At 46.4% G+C, this 21,322-nt stretch overlaps 1 protein-coding gene across 1 annotated transcript in view; it reads left to right on the plus strand.

Annotated features, from left to right (window-relative positions):
• The first annotated feature begins 357 nt into the window (after window positions 1–357).
• The window catches only part of arhgap24 (Rho GTPase activating protein 24), a 253,952-nt gene continuing 232,987 nt past the window's right edge, over window positions 358–21,322 (plus strand). The window contains exon 1 of the mRNA XM_046305173.1: window positions 358–1,005. The gene's annotated coding sequence lies outside the window, so the exon portion shown is untranslated. The remainder of the gene's footprint in view (window positions 1,006–21,322) is intronic.

Consider the following 21,322-nt stretch of genomic DNA (forward strand, 5'->3'; position numbering starts at 1 on the left):
AGTTTCACCCTGTAAGTCAGAGGTGTTTAAAAGTGGGAGTCTCGCTGTGTGTGTGTGTGTGTGTGTGTGTGTGTGTGTGTGTGTGTGTGTGTGTGTGTGTGTGTGTGTGTGTGTGTGTGTGTGTGTGTGTGTGTGTGTGTGTGTGTGTGTGCGTGTGTGTGCGTGTGTGTGTGTTCGCGCACCAGGGGGGGGAACAGCTGCCCGTTGCTTGTGTGGAATCTGAAACCAAACCCAAGACAAAGTCTGCCTGCCTGTGAGAAAGAGAGAGAGAGAGCGAGAGGGGGGGGGCTCACTGTTCGCAGCTTAGTCATACCACTCACCCTTCATCTGCAGACTTCCTCAAACACACTCACGCAAACACTCGCTCCTCCTGTTCCTCCTCCCTCTTCTCCTCCTCCTTCTCTCTCTCTCCTTCTGCAGCTCTTCAAGCTGTAGCCTGGAGGGCAGGGTCACTCTGCTGGTCTGCGTGCTGCTTTTCTCACAGACAGCTTAGCTCACTCGGAGACTAAGTTGAGTTGTGGACAGCGTGTTGACTCAGGCTGGGAAAGACTGTGTTGTGACTCTGATGTGCTGCGTGGACTGCACTCCCTGCCTCTGGAGCCCCCGTGTGGCTTTAGGCTGCTGCTCTGCTGATCTCTGTTGTGGCTGCCGTTCGTCCGTGCTGTCTTGTCCCCGCGGAAACCTACCCGGCAGGCAGATGGTCTGAGCAGTCAAGGGAAAAGTTTATAACAGCAGCTCGTTGGTAAAATACACGATCACAGAGAACCAGTCTGAGTTTCCTCTCTCTTACTCCAGTCTCCTCTGAGGCAGCTGACCATCTCTATGGAAGGGACAACAGCAACAGGAGCGCTCTGGCTGAAGAGGTCGAGATTCTCCCCTTCTTTCTCCCATCTCTCTTTCTGAGTGACTGGACTAACTGTGGATTGGGATCTTTTTTTGTTGTCGATTGGAAACTTCACACGTCACAACCTGGATATTACTTTAGAGGCTGATTTCTAGAGTAAAGTAAGTGTTTTGTGTTCTGCTATTGTGTCTCCTGGTGTGCTGTAGGCTCAGTGTTGTGGATGGCTGTGTCCAGCTACACCTGTCTACTGTACGGTGGGCAATGTTTCTTATGTTTTGACAGTCTTTAGAGGCCATGTCCTTTTCACATTGATACGAGCTGAGTTCACACATCCATCCAGTCTTTGTCATACCGGCAGACTGACTGTAAGCAGAGTTTATCAATAGCACTGTTTGAGGAGCTGTGGGACTGACTGACTGTCACTCTCTGAGGAGCTGTGGGACTGACTGACTGACTGTCACTCTCTGAGGAGCTGTGGGACTGACTGACTGTCTGTCACTCTCTGAGGAGCTGTGGGACTGACTGACTGACTGTCACTCTCTGATGAATTGTGGGACTTGTGGGACTGACTGTGGGACTGACTGTCACTGTCTCTGATGAGCTGTGGGACTGACTGTCTGACTGTCACTCTCTGATGAGTTGTGGGACTGACTGACTGTCTGTCACTCTCTGATGAGTTGTGGGACTGACTGTCTGTCTGTCACTCTCTGATGAGTTGTGGGACTGACTGACTGACTGTCTGGCCCTCTCTGAGGAGCTGTGGGACTGACTGACTGTCACTCTCTGAGGAGCTGTGGGACTGACTGACTGACTGTCACTCTCTGAGGAGCTGTGGGACTGACTGTCTGACTGTCACTATCTGAGGAGCTGTGGGACTGACTGTCTGACTGTCACTCTCTGATGAGTTGTGGGACTGACTGTCTGACTGTCACTCTCTGAGGAGCTGTGGGACTGACTGTCTGACTGTCACTCTCTGATGAGTTGTGGGACTGACTGACTGTCTGTCACTCTCTGATGAGTTGTGGGACTGACTGTCTGTCTGTCACTCTCTGATGAGTTGTGGGACTGACTGACTGACTGTCTGGCCCTCTCTGAGGAGCTGTGGGACTGACTGACTGACTGTCTGGCCCTCTCTGCAGCACTGCCTGCAGGTATAATGTAATGCATTATAACCTGTTATGAGGCATATCAGGCTTATAGTGGGTTTGTTTCTCTATGTTTGAAGATACATCAATATGACTGCCTGAGGAGTAGCTGTGTAGTGTGGTAATATTTGATATATAAGTATGTTTTATATATATATATATATATATAGAGCTCACCTGCGACCTGTAATAAGACTATGCAATGAATGGACAAAGTCTATTAACAAGTATATCTGAGGATGAACAGGAATATGCAACCAACACTCTTAAAGAGCTATGAGAATTGTCTATCAAATTCAGATATTACACGGTACAATGAATGAAATCACATACAAGACTGAAAGCTCACGTTACAAGGAATTAACTAGCATTACAAGGAATTAACTAGCATTACAAGGAATTAACTAGCATTACAAGGAATTAACTAGCATTACAAGGAATTAACTAGCATTACAAGGAATTAACTAGCATTACAAGGAATTAACTAGCATTACAAGGAATTAACTAGCATTACAAGGAATTAACTAGCATTACAAGGAATTATTCTAGGCTTGATCAGAGAGGGAGAGAGAGAAGACATCACCTGAAAGGTCTGCCCCAAGAGTCCCTGGGGAGGAGAGAGAGAAGACATCGCCTGAAAGGTCTGCCCCAAGAGTCCCTGGGGAGGAGAGAGAGAAGACATCGCCTGAAAGGTCTGCCCCAAGAGTCCCTGGGGAGGAGAGAGAGAAGACATAGCCTGAAAGGTCTGCCCCAAGAGTCCCTGGGGAGGAGAGAGAGAAGACATAGCCTGAAAGGTCTGCCCCAAGAGTCCCTGGGGAGGAGAGAGAGAAGACATAGCCTGAAAGGTCTGCCCCAAGAGTCCCTGGGGAGGAGAGAGAGAAGACATAGCCTGAAAGGTCTGCCCCAAGAGTCCCTGGGGAGGAGATCAAAATAGAGAGTGAGATTCTGGGGAGGAGAGAGAGAAGACATCGCCTGAAAGGTCTGCCCCAAGAGTCCCTGGGGAGGAGATCAAAATAGAGAGTGAGATTCTGGGGAGGAGAGAGATAAAGAGAGAGAGTGAGATCCTGGGGAGGAGAGAGATAAAGAGAGAGAGTGAGATCCTGGGGAGGGGAGAGATGAAGAGAGAGCGTGAGATCCTGGGGAGGAGAGAGATAAAGAGAGAGAGTGAGATCCTGGGGAGGAGAGAGATAAAGAGAGAGAGTGAGATCCTGGGGAGGAGAGAGATAAAGAGAGAGAGTGAGATTCTGGGGAGGGGAGAGAGAGAGTGAGATCCAAAGAGATAAAGAGAGAGCGTGAGATCCTGGGGAGGGGAGAGATAAAGAGAGAGCATGAGATCCTGGGGAGGGGAGAGATAAAGAGAGAGCGTGAGATCCTGGGGAGGGGAGAGATAAAGAGAGAGCATGAGTTCCTGGGGAGGGAGAGATAAAGAGAGAGAGTGAGATCCTGGGAGGGGAGAGATAAAGAGAGAGAGCGAGATCCTGGGAGGGGAGAGATAAAGAGAGAGAGTGAGATCCTGGGGAGGGGAGAGATAAAGAGAGAGGCGAGATCCTGGGAAGGGGAGAGATAAAAGAGAGAGTGAGATCCTGGGGAGGGGAGAGATAAAGAGAGAGTGAGATCCTGGGAAGGGGAGAGATAAAGAGAGAGAGAGATCCTGGGAGGGGAGAGATAAAGAGAGAGAGTGAGATCCTGGGGAGAGATCCTGGGGAGAGATAAAGAGAGAGAGTGAGATCCTGGGGAGGGGAGAGATAAAGAGAGAGAGTGAGATCCTGGGGAGGAGAGAGATAAAGAGAGAGAGTGAGATCTGGGGAGGGGGGAGAGAGGAGAGATAAAGAGAGAGAGTGAGATCCTGGGGAGGGGAGAGATAAAGAGAGAGAGTGAGATCCTGGGGAGGGGAGAGATAAAGAGAGAGAGTGAGATCCTGGGGAGGAGAGAGATAAAGAGAGAGAGTGAGATCCTGGGGAGGGGAGAGATAAAGAGAGAGAGTGAGATCCTGGGGAGGGGAGAGATAAAGAGAGAGAGTGAGATCCTGGGGAGGGGAGAGATAAAGAGAGAGAGTGAGATCCTGGGGAGGGGAGAGATAAAGAGAGAGAGTGAGATCCTGGGAAGGGGAGAGATAAAGAGAGAGAGTGAGATCCTGGGGAGGGGAGAGATAAAGAGAGAGAGTGAGATCCTGGGGAGGGGAGAGATAAAGAGAGAGAGTGAGATCCTGGGGAGGGGAGAGATAAAGAGAGAGAGTGAGATCCTGGGGAGGGGAGAGATAAAGAGAGTGAGATCCTGGGGGGGGAGAGATGAGATCCTGGGGAGGGGAGAGATAAAGAGAGAGAGTGAGATCCTGGGGAGGGGAGAGATAAAGAGAGAGAGTGAGATCCTGGGGAGGGGAGAGATAAAGAGAGAGAGTGAGATCCTGGGGAGGGGAGAGATAAAGAGAGAGAGTGTATCTCACCACAGCAGGTCAGGAAAAAACATATAGAAAGAGAATGAATCCAATACCCTTTTTTTTAGCATATGACTGTTTGGATTCAAAATCTGAATTGACCAATAGTACTACTGTAAAGTTAACCTCCAATCAGATATCAGACCTACAGGATGTAATGACAACAGAACCCTCTGCTACCCAGAGGTGTGACAGAATGGGAGTTGAAGAGATAATGCAGCATTCCTAAGACAATACGGAGAAATTCTTGCATAAAGTTGAGAGTTACTTCTGGAGTTATTTCGGAGGCTGGGCCGCCCTACAGCTGGACTGACTGTCTGGCATCAGAATCCCTATAGAGATTATACATGCTTCGTATGAACCTTTATAACGCCTTGTTATAAGACTCATAATATGTTTTGTCTGTCTATGTAGGAAGATGTTTTCAGTAAGACTGAAGGGGGAGGGCTGGACTATCTGTCTGTCACTCAATTGTCAGGGTACTGTGGAGATACTCTGATTCGTGCGTTTCATCGTCGTCCCCGTATCATTGTCCAATCGGCATGTGGTACTTTATATTTCATGCACATGACATGTTGTATTTCCATTGCCCAGGATTTGTTTTTCTAATGTGACTCTTTGAGTCAGTCAGTTGGTGGTTCTGTCTGTCATATCCGCTATTGATACACTGCACTAGCTATATATATATACAGATTCTTTACCACATGCAGAAATGTTCTCAGAATAGAACCTCTCTGTGTCATTCATCTGATGAGACCGTTTCTAAGCTTCTTCTTCTTCTTTGAGATGAGACATTTATTTACACCTTCAATGAGTAACTTGGATATCTGTAAAACACCTTTGTTTTCTTGAAATTAATTATCATTGAGAGAGAGAGAGAGAGAGAGAGAGAGAGAGAGAGAGAGAGAGAGAGAGAGAGAGAGAGAGAGAGAGAGAGAGAGAGAGAGAGAGAGAGAGAGAGAGAGAGAGAGAGAGAGAGAGAGAGAGAGAGAGAGAGAGAGAGAGAGAGAGGGAGAGGAGAGAGAGAGAGAGAGAGAGAGAGAGAGAGAGAGAGAGAGAGAGAGAGAGAGAGAGAGAGAGAGAGAGAGAGAGAGAGAGAGAGAGAGAGAGAGAGAGAGAGAGAGAGAGAGAGAGAGAGAGAGAGAGAGAGAGAGAGAGAGGGAGAGAGAGAGAGAGAGAGAGAGAGAGAGAGAGAGAGAGAGAGAGAGAGAGAGAGAGAGAGAGAGAGAGAGAGAGAGAGAGAGAGAGAGAGAGAGAGAGAGAGAGAGAGAGAGAGAGAGAGAGAGAGAGAGAGAGAGAGAGAGAGAGAGAGAGAGAGAGAGAGAGAGAGAGAGAGAGAGAGAGAGAGAGAGAGAGAGAGAGAGAGAGAGAGAGAGAGAGAGAGAGAGAGAGAGAGAGAGAGAAGAGAGAGAGAGAGAGAGAGAGAGAGAGAGAGAGAGAGAGAGAGAGAGAGAGAGAGAGAGAGAGAGAGAGAGAGAGAGAGAGAGAGAGAGAGAGAGAGAGAGAGGGAGAGAGAGAGAGAGAGAGAGAGAGAGAGAGAGAGAGAGAGAGAGAGAGAGAGAGAGAGAGAGAGAGAGAGAGAGAATATGAAGATAATATGACATTTGAAATGTCTTTATTCTTTTGGAACTTCTGTGAATGTAATGTTTGCTGTTCATTTTATTGTTTATTTCACCTTTGTTAAATGATTAATAACTTAATTAATTACTTCACTTGCTTTGACAATGTTAACATATGTTTCCCATGCCAATAAAGCCCTTCAATTGAATTGAGAGAGAGAGAGAGAGAGAGAGAGAGAGAGAGAGAGAGAGAGAGAGAGAGAGAGAGAGAGAGAGAGAGAGAGAGAGAGAGAGAGAGAGAGAGAGAGATAGCGAGAGGGGGATTGAAAGAAACATGATTTGTTTTCATCCATAATTCTATCATCACTTGAACACAAACAATGTCTGTTGTACCTCGTAATAAATTCCCGATACACTGCTACCCATCAGTTAGTGACTCATCTCAGCCTGAGTCATCAAGCAGATACATGGCAGGGGAGGAGTTTTTGATTTGATTTCATCTTTATTTAACCAGGTAGGCCAGTTGAGAACAAGTTCTCATTTACAACTGCGACCTGGCCGAGTGGGAGAGGACACCCCTCCAAATTAGTGGATTCAGCTATTTCAGCCACACCCATTGCTGACAGTTGTAAGAAATCGAGCACACAGCCATGCAATCTCCAGAGACAAACATTGGCAGTAGAATGGCCTTACTAAAGAGCTCAGTGACTTTTAAAGTGGCACTGTCATAGGATGCCACCTTTCCAACAAGTCCGTTTCATTAAATTTCTGCCCTGCTAGAGCTGCCCCGGTCCAATGTAAGCGCTGTTATTGTGGAAACGTCTAGGAGCAACAACGGCTCAGCCACGAAGTGGTAGGCCACAACCGCTTATAGAACGGGACTGCGTAGCACGTAGCACCTAAAAATCATCTGTGCTCAGTTGCAACACTCACTACCGAGTTCCAAACTGCCTCTGGAAGCAACATCAGCACAATAACTGTTTGTCGGGAGCTTCATGAAGCGGGTTTGAGCAGCCGTACACAAGCCTAAGATAACCATACGCATTGCAAAACGTTGGCTGGAGTGGTGTAAAGCTCGCCGCCATTAGATTCATTGGAACATTGGAAACACGTTCACTGGAGTGATGAATCACGCTTCACCATCTGCCAGTCCGACGGGCGAATCTGGGATTGGCGGATGCCAGGAATACGCTGCCTGCCCAAATGCATAGTACCAACTGTAAAGTTTGGTGGAGGAGGAGTAATGGTAGGAGGCTGTTTTTAATGGTTCGGGCCCCCTTGTTCCAGTGAAGGGAAATCTTCACTACAGCATGCAATTACATTCTAGACGATTTTGTGGTTCCAACTTTTTGGCAACAGTTTGGGGAAGGCCCTCTCCTGTTTCAGCATGGCAATTCCCCCATGCACAAAGGGAAGTCCATACAGAAATGGTTTGTTGTGATAGGTGTGGAAGAACTTGACTGGCCTGCACAGAGCCCTGACCTCAACCTCATCGAACAACTTTGGTATACATTGGACTGCGAGCCAGGCCTAATCGCCCAACATCTGTGCCCTACCTCTCTAATGCTCTTGTGGCTGAATGGAAGCAAGTCCCCACAGCAATGTTCCACCATCTAGTCGAAAGCCTTCCCAGAAGAGTGGAGGCTGTTATAGCAGCATAGAGGGAACCAACTCCATATTAATGCCAATGATTTTGGAATGAGATGGTCGACGAGCAGGTGTCCACAACCTTTTGATCATGTGGTGTGTATATATACACACACACACAGGCATGGACAGACACACACAGAGCAGCAGCAGTAACCACAAGCCTGACTGAAGCCTGACATTCCAGTCAATCCCTGCAGCATGGCGGGCATAGCACTGCACACACACACACACACACACACACACACACACACACACACACACACACACACACACACACACACACACACACACACACACACACACACACACACACACACACACACACACACACACACACACTACACACATACTACACACACACACACACACACACACACACACACACACACACACACACACACACACACACACACACACACACACACACACACACACACACACACACACACACACACACACACACACACACACACACACACACACACACACACACATACACACACACACACACATACTACACAGCCCCATGGATTTTCACTGACTGATCGAACCAAAATGAGAAATTCCATCATATCTGCAGATGAATGTGTCCTTAAGTAGGGCAGTAGTCTGTGAGACGAACACGACATGACCCCTTACACAGATCCCAGGAGAGGAGAGGAGAGGAGAGGAGAGGAGAGGAGAGGAAAGGAGAGGAGAGGAGAGGAAAGGAGAGGAGAGGAGAGGAGAGGAGAGGAGAGGAGAGGAGAGGAGAGGAAAGGAAAGGAAAGGAGAGGAGAGGAGAGGAGAGGAGAGGAGAGGAGAGGAGAGGAGAGGAGAGGAGAGGAGAGGAGAGGAAAGGAAAGGAAAGGAGAGGAGAGGAGAGGAAAGGAAAGGAAAGGAGAGGAGAGGAGAGGAGAGGAAAGGAAAGGAGAGGAGAGGAGAGGAGAGGAGAGGGAGAGGAAAGGAGAGGAGAGGAGAGGAAAGGAAAGGAGAGGAGAGGAGAGGAGGAGAGGAGAGGAGAGGAGAGGAGAGGAGAGGAGAGGAGAGGAGAGGAGAGGAGAGGAGAGGAGAGGAGAGGAGAGGAGAGGAGAGGAGAGGAGAGGAGAGGAGAGGAGAGGAGAGGAAAGGAAAGGAAAGGAAAGGAGAGGAGAGGAGTAGATTAAAGTTTGGCTTTGCCATATCTGTTTATCAGGGTAACAGGAGGAAGAGGGTGAGGCATGAGGGGAGGAGGGAAAGAAGAGTGAGAAGAGGATGAACTGAAAGGAGAAGGTGGAGTGGAGGAAAGTTGGGGAAATGGGTGCAAGGGAGAAAGAAGGGTTAAAGAAGGAGAGCAGGGAGAACAGCCTCTCCTCATCCACTGTGAATAGGAGAGGGTCAACACATTATTGAGCCAAGGGGAACGAGGTTCAGTAAAGCCCTGACAGGAAATACAATCGTGAGAAAAATGCCTGTGCTTAACTAGTCTTCATTGAGTTCCTTCTGGCGTTGTACACTATAGTTACTGCACATTGTGCTGAATGTTGACACTGGGGAAGGGGTGGATTGGTATGAGTGTGGATATCAGGATGTTGTTGTTGTTGTTGTTGTTGTTGTTGTTGTGTCCACTCATTCTGTTTGTGGGTCCATAGCCAGACTGGCCCCAGACTGATGCCAGTGGTCACTCTGTCATAAGTCAGTCAGTGAGTCCAGTCATCCTATAATATGAAAATGTTTCATGGCACAGTATGTCAGAGGACAGAGGGGGGATACAGTCTATATATTAAGACATGGTGTGGAGGGGGTGGGGGGTACAGTCTATATATTAAGACATGGTGTGGAGGGGTGGGGGGGTACAGTCTATATATTAAGACATGGTGTGGGGGGTGGGGGGGTACAGTCTATATATTAAGACATGGTGTGGAGGGGGTGGGGGGTACAGTCTATATATTAAGACATGGTGTGGAGGGGGTGGGGGGTACAGTCTATATATTAAGACATGGTGTGGAGGGGGTGGGGGGTACAGTCTATATATTAAGACATGGTGTGGAGGGGGCGAGGGGGGGATACAGTCTATATATTAAGACACGGTGTGGAGGGGGTACAGTCTATATATTAAGACATGGTGTGGAGGGGGTGGGGGGTACAGTCTATATATTAAGACATGGTGTGGAGGGGGGGTACAGTCTATATATTAAGACATGGTGTGGAGGGGGTGGGGGGTACAGTCTATATATTAAGACATGGTGTGGAGGGGGTGGGGGGTACAGTCTATATATTAAGACATGGTGTGGAGGGGGCGAGGGGGGGTACAGTCTATATATTAAGACATGGTGTGGAGGGGGCGAGGGGGGTACAGTCTATATATTAAGACATGGGGTGGAGGGGCGAGGGGGTACAGTCTATATATTAAGACATGGTGTGGAGGGGGCGAGGGGGTACAGTCTATATATTAAGACATGGTGTAGAGGGGGGGCGGGGGGGGGTACAGTCTATATATTAAGACATGGTGTGGAGGGGGCGAGGGGGTGCAGTCTATATATTAAGACATGGTGTGGAGGGGCGAGGGGGTACAGTCTATATATTAAGACATGGTGTGGAGGGGGCGAGGGGGTGCAGTCTATATATTAAGACATGGTGTGGAGGGGGTGGGGGGTGCAGTCTATATATTAAGACATGGTGTAGAGGGGGCGAGGGGGGTACAGTCTATATATTAAGACATGGTGTGGAGGGGGCGAGGGGGGTACAGTCTATATATTAAGACACGGTGTGGAGGGGGGTACAGTCTATATATTAAGACATGGTGTGGAGGGGCAGGGGGGGTACAGTCTATATATTAAGACATGGGGTGGGGGGGGGGTACAGTCTATATATTAAGACATGGTGTGGAGGGGGCGAGGGGGGGGTACAGTCTATATATTAAGACACGGTGTGGAGGGGGGTACAGTCTATATATTAAGACATGGTGTGGAGGGGGCAGGGGGGGGGTACAGTCTATATATTAAGACATGGGGTGGGGGGTACAGTCTATATATTAAGACATGGTGTGGAGGGGGCGGGGGGGGGGGTACAGTCTATATATTAAGACACGGTGTGGTGGGGGGTACAGTCTATATATTAAGACATGGTGTGGAGGGGCGAGGGGGGGGTACAGTCTATATATTAAGACACGGTGTGGAGGGGGGTACAGTCTATATATTAAGACATGGTGTGGAGGGGGCAGGGGGGGGGTACAGTCTATATATTAAGACATGGGGTGGGGGGTACAGTCTATATATTAAGACATGGTGTAGAGGGGGCGAGGGGGGGTACAGTCTATATATTAAGACATGGTGTGGAGGGGGCGAGGGGGGTACAGTCTATATATTAAGACATGGTGTGGAGGGGGCAGGGGGGTACAGTCTATATATTAAGACATGGGGTGGGGGGCGTACAGTCTATATATTAAAACATGGGGCGGGGGGGTACAGTCTATATATTGAGACATGGGGCGGGGGGATACAGTCTATATATTAAGACATGGTATTTGGTCACCTACAAACAAGTTCTCTTTGGTCCTTTTAAAAACCAGCTGTAGGTCAAATATGATGTGCTACAGCTTGGAAAAGAAAGAAATGTGACTCTGGATGACAACATAATGATGTTTGTTTCCAACATTGGCGCTGTTTTCCTAAAGAAGTTATATCTGCTTTATGTTTTGTTTCCTTTCCACGATATTAACGAGTATGGTGATACTGGTATCGTCCCAGCCCTAGTAACGAATACATTGGAATCTGCTAATTAACTTCCTCATAGGGCAGTAAAACAGGAAAAGCTTTATATGAAACAATAACACAATTGGTTGATTTGATTCATTTGCAAGGGACAGGTTAAACAGTCTCAAAGCTTTTTAAACATGACTGAAACTTGGTACTGATACGTGAGGCCTCAAGCTGCCAACCCTACCCAGAGCCTCTGGGTAGTGACGTCACAGAGAGTAGCTTCCAAAGACAGCTACAGAGGCCACGTTCATCTCGCTGGGTTGGACCGTAGCTGGCCTGTGTGTGCGTGTGTGATCCTCAATAGTGTGTGATCCTCAGTAGTGCCCTCTCCCTGACCCCTAACAAGGGTTTATGTCCCAAATGGCACCCTATTCCCTATACAGTGCAGTAGTTTTGACTAAAGTCCAATGGACTCTGGTCAAAAGAAGTGCACTAGCATAGCCAAGCACACATTTCAGGAAGACAGGAAGACCTGCTCCTCCTCACCCCCCTCTGTGGTTTCAGCAGGGGCTCTCCAGAACACATATAGATAGATGCCTATCCTTCAGCAGGGGCTCTGTCTGTCTGTCTGTCTGTCTGTCTGTCTGTCTGTCTGTCTGTCTGTCTGTCTGTCTGTCTGTCTGTCTGTCTGTCTGTCTGTCTGTCTGTCTGTCTGTCTGTCTGTCTGTCTGTCTGTCTGTCTGTCTGTCTGTCTGTCTGTCTGTCTGTCTGTCTGTCTGTCTGTCTGTCTGTCTGTCTGTCTGTCTGTCTGTCTGTCGTCGAACACAGCCTGTGGTAACGGCTGGTTATATTTGTCTTTGGCACTGGGCCTACTGTGAAGGGGGAAGTGTGTGTGAATGTGTGTGTCTGTGTGCGTATGTGTGTGTGTGTGTGTGAGCACGTACGTGTGTGTGTGTGTGTGTGTGTGTGTGTGTGTGTGTGTGTGTGTGTGTGTGTGTGTGTGTGTGTGTGTGTGTGTGTGTGTGTGTGTGTGTGTGTGTGTGTGTGTGTGTGTGTGTGTGTGTGTGTGTGTGTGTGTGTGGACAGATGGCACAGAGGATATTTACAGGCAGTCTGGCACGGATTATACTGTGTAGCATTGCACGCATCTGCTTACTCTACGGGATTCCTGCGATGCCATCTATATATACTGTAGATCTATATATTACAGCACAGTTCACTTCAGTCTCAACTAAGCTGGCTGCAATATGAGCACTATCAGATGTTTACACCTCTGCGTCCTAAAAGGCACCCTATTCCCCGACGCAGTGCACTGCATTTGAATAGAAAACCTATAGGCCCCGGTAAAACAAGTGTTGCACTATAAAGGGGAATAGGGTGCCGTTTATGATGCCAAGGTTCTCATATCAACATGTGTTTTTTCATTGAAATGTTTTCTCTCGTCCATCTCCTGTCGAGTGGATTCTGAGCACTACCTCAATGGTAGTGGTTTACCAGATGGTCAAAAGTAGTGCACTATGAAGGGAATAGGGTGCCGTTTGGGACCCTGTTCAAAGGTTATGTCAGTTATGATCCTCAGTGGTACCGTATATCTGTAGTCAGTAATGATCCTCAGTGGTACCATATAGTTGTAGTCAGTTATGATCCTCAGTGGTACCATATATCTGTAGTCAGTTATGATCCTCAGTGGTACCGTATATCTGTAGTCAGTTATGATCCTCAGTGGTACCGTATATCTGTAGTCAGTTATGATCCTCAGTGGTACCATATAGTTGTAGTCAGTTATGATTCTCAGTGGTACCATATAGTTGTAGTCAGTTATGATCCTCAGTGGTACCATATAGTTGTAGTCAGTTATGATCCTCAGTGGTACCGTATAGTTGTAGTCAGTTATGATCCTCAGTGGTACCATATAGTTGTAGTCAGTTATGATTCTCAGTGGTACCATATAGTTGTAGTCAGTTATGATCCTCAGTGGTACCATATAGTTGTAGTCAGTTATGATCCTCAGTGGTACCATATAGTTGTAGTCAGTTATGATCCTCAGTGGTACCATATAGTTGTAGTCAGTTATGATCCTCAGTGGTACCGTATAGTTGTAGTCAGTAATGATCCTCAGTGGTACCGTATAGTTGTAGTCAGTTATGATCCTCAGTGGTACCATATAGTTGTAGTCAGTTATGATCCTCAGTGGTACCGTATAGTTGTAGTCAGTTATGATCCTCAGTGGTACCATATAGTTGTAGTCAGTTATGATCCTCAGTGGTACCGTATAGTTGTATTCAGTTATGATCCTCAGTGGTACCGTATAGTTGTATTCAGTTATGATCCTCAGTGGTACCATATAGTTGTAGTCAGTTATGATCCTCAGTGGTACCATATAGTTGTAGTCAGTTATGATCCTCAGTGGTACCGTATAGTTGTAGTCAGTTATGATCCTCAGTGGTACCATATAGTTGTAGTCAGTTATGATCCTCAGTGGTACCATATAGTTGTAGTCAGTTATGATCCTCAGTGGTACCATATAGTTGTAGTCAGTTATGATCCTCAGTGGTACCATAAATCTGTAATCAGTTATGATCCTCAGTGGTACCATATAGTTGTAGTCAGTTATGATCCTCAGTGGTACCATATAGTTGTAGTCAGTTATGATCCTCAGTGGTACCATATAGTTGTAGTCAGTTATGATCCTCAGTGGTACCATAAATCTGTAATCAGTTATGATCCTCAGTGGTACCATATAGTTGTAATCAGTGCACTTTCAACATAATGGAATATATGTAATTCACTGAGCTTTAGTTATGGTAATTAGTTATCACTCACTGAATAGATCCATAATTTAATTGATTTGAGAAATGAAGATAGTGAATATGACACTCAGGTTCGTAGCTGATCTATCATGAACTGTCTGAGGCATTATTGATCCATGAGGCTTCGATGGAGACTTCTGTAAGAAGGGAAAGGAATGGAAAGTTATTTCAGTTAGAGCTAAAATCTATCTAATTTTGTCTCACATAATTGAAGGCTCTGTGCAAACTTGTAAAACAGTTGTTAACTTTGTTATTTTTAGTTAAAGAAGTGAATTAACATAAAAAGGCCATCTTGTAGGCATGCAATTTGCGATATGTAATGTGTGGGTACCGTTACTTTGGTATTCATTAGCTTTGGAGCAAGAGGATGATTGAATAGGATCAAGGTCTTGTTGCAAAGTTAACCTTTGGAATTTCCATTTGGATTTGGAACCAAATTGTAGTTAAAATTCTAAAGTTATAGTTCCATGGACATAAACACAGTACCTGATTAGAATGCAGATCCATTCTCGTGTTCCAGAAGAGGATGTTGTCAATAGAAGGGTAATTTCTGTGCATCCCAAATTGTACCCTATTCCCTATACTGTAGAATGCACTACTTTGATCAGAGCCCCTATGGGTCCTGGTCAAAAGTAGTGCACTATATAGGGAATAGGATGCCATTTGGAATGCACCTCAGTCTTTGTTCAGGTGCATTAGCATTGCTCTTGCATGCTTCTGCTGTCAATGTGATTATCATCAGACCTACTCAGGCATTAGCCAGTGATGCTCTCTAGCGTCTCCAACCAGCCGTTTTAGTGCCTAGTATTTGTCATGGTCATTTGGGCCCTGCATCACCCGAGAGAGTCTGGTGGACGTGCATTAGCACTCTGAGTCTAGCGCTGGCCTGGAGCCTTAGAGATGGATGGTGGGAGAACTTTCCAAGAGAGCTTGTTCATGGAAAGGAATAGTCCATTTTAAAGGCTTCTACCAAAAGCGATTCATGACAAAGATAGACTGATGAAGACTTTTCATGACTTGAGAAGTTGTGTTGTTGGGTGTTGTAATAAAGCACTAAAGAACAACTATATTTTGTGCTAAGTCTCCTATTTCCTTATCTGTATTGTTTTGTCCAATACTAGTATTCTCACGTTTAGGATTTGCATATCACCCCTCCTGTTCTTCAAATATGGGAGCTACGCCATCTTTCCATCTCTTTGACTGGAGTACAGTCTGCCTGATGGGTGTAGCAGCTGTGAGGCTGGCTGGCTGGCTGGCTGGCTGGCTGGCTGGTTGGCTGGCTGACTGGCTGGCTGGCTGACTGGTTGGCTGGCTGGCTGGCTGGCTGGCTGGCTGGCTGACTAGTTGGCTGGTTGGCTGGCTGACTGGCTGGCTGACTGGTTGACTGGCTGGCTGGCTGGCTGGCTGGCTGGCTGGCTGGCTGGCTGGCTGGCTGGCTGGCTGGCTGACTGACTGACTGACTGGTTGGCTGGCTGGCTGGCTGGCTGGCTGGCTTGCTGACTGCTGCTCAGGCCCAGAGACTGACCAGGGAATCAGTACAGGTTTTCAGTGCAGTTTCAGACTGTAGATTAAGGAGATCATTTTCACTTTGTTTTGATCTTAGAAAGTGTCAATGAGACTCGATACATCTTTTGTTTTAAATAGCATGCTTTTGGAAAACTGGGTCTTGTTTCAAATGCTATCACTGCTGGAGTAGAAAAATAGTTTTTTCTCGCCACCTGAAAAAAAAGCATTTGTTTTGTGTAATTATTGTATTTTTCCACTGCTGCTTCTGACTAGCTTCCCAAACGGGTATCTGGATTAATAAGACCAGCTGGCTGACCGGCTGGCTGACTGGCTGGCTGACTGGTTTAATAAGACCAGCTGGCTGACTGGCTGGCTGACTGGTTGGCTGGCTGACTGGCTGGCTATCTGGTTTAATAAGACCAGCTGGCTGACTGGCTGGCTGACTGGTTGGCTGACTGGATTAATAAGACCAGCTGGCTGACTGGCTGGCTGACTGGTTGGCTGGCTGACTGGTTGGCTGACTGACTGGTTGGCTATCTGGTTTAATAAGACCAGCTGGCTGACTGGCTGGCTGACTGGTTGGCTGGCTGACTGGTTGGCAATCTGGTTTAATAAGACCAGCTGGCTGACTGGCTGGCTGACTGGTTGGCTGGCTGACTGGCTGGCTGACTGGTTGGCTATCTGGTTTAATAAGACCAGCCCACCTTCTCTCCTCTTCCATGCAAATGACAGAGTAAAGTCCGTCAGTCCCAACAGAGAAATGTCAAACATTGAGCTGCCTGGCTTTTTGTGTGCTTTGAGGTCCATCACATTCCAATAGGGAGAGCAAACACTGTGTGTAAGCAATGAAACCAATAGTATCCTGTAGCTGGCTAGCTACTCTGTGCTAATATTATCTTCCCACTCTTCTCAGCTGCCGGAGAGGGTTGTGTGAGAGGGTGCTCAAATTCAAGGAATGAGACAGAGGTCATAGACAGAAACAGTGGCTCTCAGGTCCCGGTGTGAAGTCAAATATGTGTATTTCATGACAAGGTGTCATCTCATTGTAAAATCAGTCTGCTGTAGCACAAAAAAAATCAGTCTGCTGTAGGTTCATAAGGTCATAAGGACATAAGATCATAAGGTGGCCATTTTCTCACTCAGCACTCTGTTCGGTGCAACGGCAGAGTAACACAGTCGACAAGACAGTTACAGGAAAGTCTGTCTGGAAGTCTCCTTCGTGTTACCATTCCTAATGTTTATTCAGGGACATATTCTGACTTAGATAACTACCGCCCAATTTCCAAGTTATCTTTCGTTTCCAAAGTTTTAGTATCCCTGATCATCTCTCAGCTAAGAACTTTTAAACGTGTCATTCTACTCTTAATGTGCACCAGTCTGGTGTTAGACCTGGGCATATGACTGTTTCAGGTGGTACGTTGGTTCTAAATGATGTGGTATCGGGACAGGACAGAACATCTCTTCAACAGTGATGGACAGTGTCAGGCCAGTACATCTCTTCAACAGTGATGGACAGTGTCAGGCCAGTACATCTCTTCAACAGTGATGGACAGTGTCAGGCCAGTACATCTCTTCAACAGTGATGGACAGTGACAGGCCAGTACATCTCTTCAACAGTGATGGACAGTGTCAGGCCAGTACATCTCTTCAACAGTGATGGACAGTGTCAGGCCAGTACATCTCTTCAACAGTGATGGACAGTGTCAGGCCAGTACATCTCTTCAACAGTGATGGACAGTGACAGGCCAGTACATCTCTTCAACAGTGATGGACAGTGTCAGGCCAGTACATCTCTTCAACAGTGATGGACAGTGACAGGCCAGTACATCTCTTCAACAGTGATGGACAGTGTTTAAAAAAACAAACATTATTTCACCTTTATTTAACCAGGTAGGCTAGTTGAGAACAGGTTCTCATTTGCAACTGAGACCTGGCCAAGATAAAGCATAGCAGTGTGAACAGACAACATAGAGTTACACATGGAGTAAACAATTAACAAGTCAATAACACAGTAGAGAGAAAAAAGGGGAGTCTATATACAATGTGTGCAAAAGGCATGAGGGGGTAGGCAAATAATTACAATATTGCATATTAACACTGGAGTGATAAATGATCAGATGATCATGTACAGGTAGAGATATTGGTGTACAAAAGAGCAGAAAAGTAAATAAATAAAAACTGTGGGGATGAGGTAGGTGTAAATGGGTGGGCTATTTACCAATAGATTATGTACAGCTGCAGCGATCGGTTAGCTGCTCAGATAGCTGATGTTTGAAGTTGGTGAGGGAGATAAAAGTCTCCAACTTCAGCGATTTTTGCAATTCGTTCCAGTCACAGGCAGCAGAGTACTGGAACGAAAGGCGGCCGAATGAGGTGTTGGCTTTAGGGATGATCAATGAGATACACCTGCTGGAGCGCGTGCTACGGATGGGTGTTGCCATCGTGACCAGTGAGCTGAGATAAGGCGGAGCTTTGCCTAGCATGGCCTTGTAGATGACCTGGAGCCAGTGGGTCTGGCGACGAATATGTATCGAGGGCCAGCCGACTAGAGCATACAAGTCGCAGTGGTGGGTAGTATAAGGTGCTTTAGTGACAAAACGGATGGCACTGTGATAAACTGCATCCGGTTTGCTGAGAAGAGTGTTGGAAGCAATTTTGTAGATGACATCGCCGAAGTCGAGGATCGGTAGGATAGTCAGTTTTACTAGGGTAAGCTTGGCAGTGTGAGGGAAGGAGGCTTTGTTGCGGAATAGAAAGCAGACTCTTAATTTGATTTTCGATTGGAGATGTTTGATATGGGTCTGGAAGGAGAGTTTGCAGTCTAGCCAGACACCTAGGTACTTATAGGTGTCCACATATTCAAGGTCGGAACCATCCAGGGTGGTGATGCTAGTCGGGCAAGCGACAGTGTCAGGCCAGTACATCTCTTCAACAGTGATGGACAGTGTCAGGCCAGTACATCTCTTCAACAGTGATGGACAGTGTCAGACACAAAGAGAATGGTAATGTCCCACTTTGAGCCAACAGATGGACAGACAGGGAAACGGACAGATGGATAGACGGACAGATGGATAGACGGACAGATGGATAGACGGAGAGAATCACCAGTTTGGTCTCACAGGGTTGATTATAGGGGAGATGAGCACTGGATTTTGATTCACAAGGACACAGAACCCTGTCCAAGACACAGAATAGTGTGGTATCACACTGACAAGACAAGCTTGCTTTTAGAAGGCAGACTTACCCTACAGTGCATCTATCTGATAACGGAAATGAGACTGAACTGAATTGGATCTTACAGTAATCGAAGTCATTTCTCTACTAGATTACCATTGAGTTTGTTTCTTTTCAACAAGAGAGAGCTCTAAAGAACGTGTCACTCACATTCTGTTCCGCAAAACATATGGTTGATGCCAGAAGAGAACGGCTCAGTGGTCAGATCACTGTCTGTCTCTCTAAACGTCAGGCTCTTCTCTGCGCTCACAGACAATAGCATAGAAATAGATTCCCAAAACACAAATTCCTTGGCTGCTGCGTTGCCGTCTGCTGTGTAAATAGTACCTTTGAATTAGGATAATGGTTGACAGTAGGGAAGAATATATTTGGATTAAGTTCATACATTTCATGAATTATTTCCAATTCATAATATTCGATATGAGCCCCTATAAAGTGTAGTATTATTTCAATTTATTTGGTGTTGATTTCCAGCTCTTTCTCTCTGTTTATGATGAAAAACATTGTAAATAATACATAGTGGACCCAATGCTGCGCTGCAGACTGCAGTGGATATTTTATTCATGATCAATAGAGGCTTTTAACAGGCTGGACGTGTGTGTGTGTGTATGTGTGAGTGTGTGTGTGTGTGTGTGTGTGTGTGTGTGTGTGTGTGCGTGCGCGTGTGTGTGCGTGTGTGAGAGTGTGTGCGTGTGTGTGCGTGCGTGTGTGTGCGTGTGTGTGTGTGTGTGAACCTCCATTAGAACAGAGCACAGGGGACACAGGCCTGACAGAAAGGAGCATGCATGTCACATTAGCCCACACCAGGGCAACACACACAACTTGTTTGTCTCTCCAGTAGAGCCAGTTAAAGTTAATTTTTATTTACATAATATTACATTTCAAACTACTCCCACACTGCTAATCATTTTAATTTTCTTCCGACATCAGAAACAATGGGGATTTCTATATGATTATTGGTTAATTTGAAGGTCACCACTGAACAAGGAACATGGTTAATAATTAAAGACTTCTCAAATTGTGCCTCTAGTCACACTTCAAAGATAAATCCCTGGAGGTTTAGCTAGAGAACTGTCTATCTACAGTATCTATGGAGATGTACAGTTCGAATACAACACTATAAAGGCTAGCCGTAGCCAGATAGATAGAACAACTGCCACGCAACAGATAGGACTGATAAATCACTGTGCTGGAGGCCTGGCACGAGACTGGCAGCACGGTCGCACACACACACACTCTCTGGAGGTCTGGCACGGTGACAGGACTATGTCACGAGACTGGCAGCACACACACCAGGGTGTTCCGTCAACAGAAGGAAGTGTGTGTCACCCCTGAGGGCTGGTGTGTGTGTGTGTGTGTGTGTGTGTGTGTGTGTGTGTGTGTGTGTGTGTGTGTGTGTGTGTGTGTGTGTGTGTGTGTGTGTGTGTGTGTGTGTGCGTGCGTGCGTGCGTGCGTGCGTGCGTGCGTGTGTGTGTGCGTGCGTGTGTGTGTGTGTGTGTGCTCTGAGATAACAGAGTGGTTTCACTCCAAGTTTATCTTAGTGCCCTCAATTTATAGGGCACTTATAGAAAAAGTATTCCACTCACCTAATGCCCTTTGATGACCTGCTTGGCTTAAAGTAGTTAAAGCCAGAACCCTTAGTTGCTACATACATTTTTGGACTTGTAAATGAATTATATGTTCCCATTGATTGTTGAAGAATTTAACGTATAAATAAATACCTTGTGAGCTCAGTTCAACTGTCACACTCCCTCTGAACCCAGAATATAAACTTGTTTTTCTCCAATGTTTGTAAACAATGTAAATGTAAACAAACACTATATAGCCTCATAACATGGTTAAAACTATCCTTTTATTATCATGGATGGTCAGTCCCTGCATACATAGCTCTGTCTAGTAATTTGGGAGTAGTTACGTTTCTCCAGGCCCATCAGTCAGCTTTATACCAAAACATGCAAGGTGACTTGCCTAGTTAAATAAAGGTTAAATAAAAATATATTTCTCATGGTTTTGATTAAGGATTCCAGGTTGAATAAATATCGGTCCTATAAACAAGTGAAGTGCACCACTGTGGTAATAAAGCTGTGTAAACACACATAATGATGATAAAGAGAGAAGTAGTCTCATCTGAAACCGTAATGGGGACAGACAGACAGACAGACAGACAGACAGACAGACAGACAGACAGACAGACAGACAGACAGACAGACAGACAGACAGACAGACAGACAGACAGACAGACAGACAGACAGACAGACAGACAGACAGACAGACAGACAGACAGACAGACAGACAGACAGACAGACAGGATATTTGGCGGACCGGGCATCACGCTGGTTCTGTTCCGTGTACTAATAGGGGGTTAGTGATTGCCTGGTGTCGTGTCTTTGGCTATGCCGGATTAAGTGATATGACATGCTATTCTATAAAATAATTTTTCCGTAATTAATATTAACTGTGGTGGTCCCCATCTGGTGGTCG

This window comes from Oncorhynchus gorbuscha, linkage group LG16 (assembly GCF_021184085.1).
Source record: "Oncorhynchus gorbuscha isolate QuinsamMale2020 ecotype Even-year linkage group LG16, OgorEven_v1.0, whole genome shotgun sequence".
Lineage (NCBI taxonomy): Eukaryota > Metazoa > Chordata > Actinopteri > Salmoniformes > Salmonidae > Oncorhynchus > Oncorhynchus gorbuscha.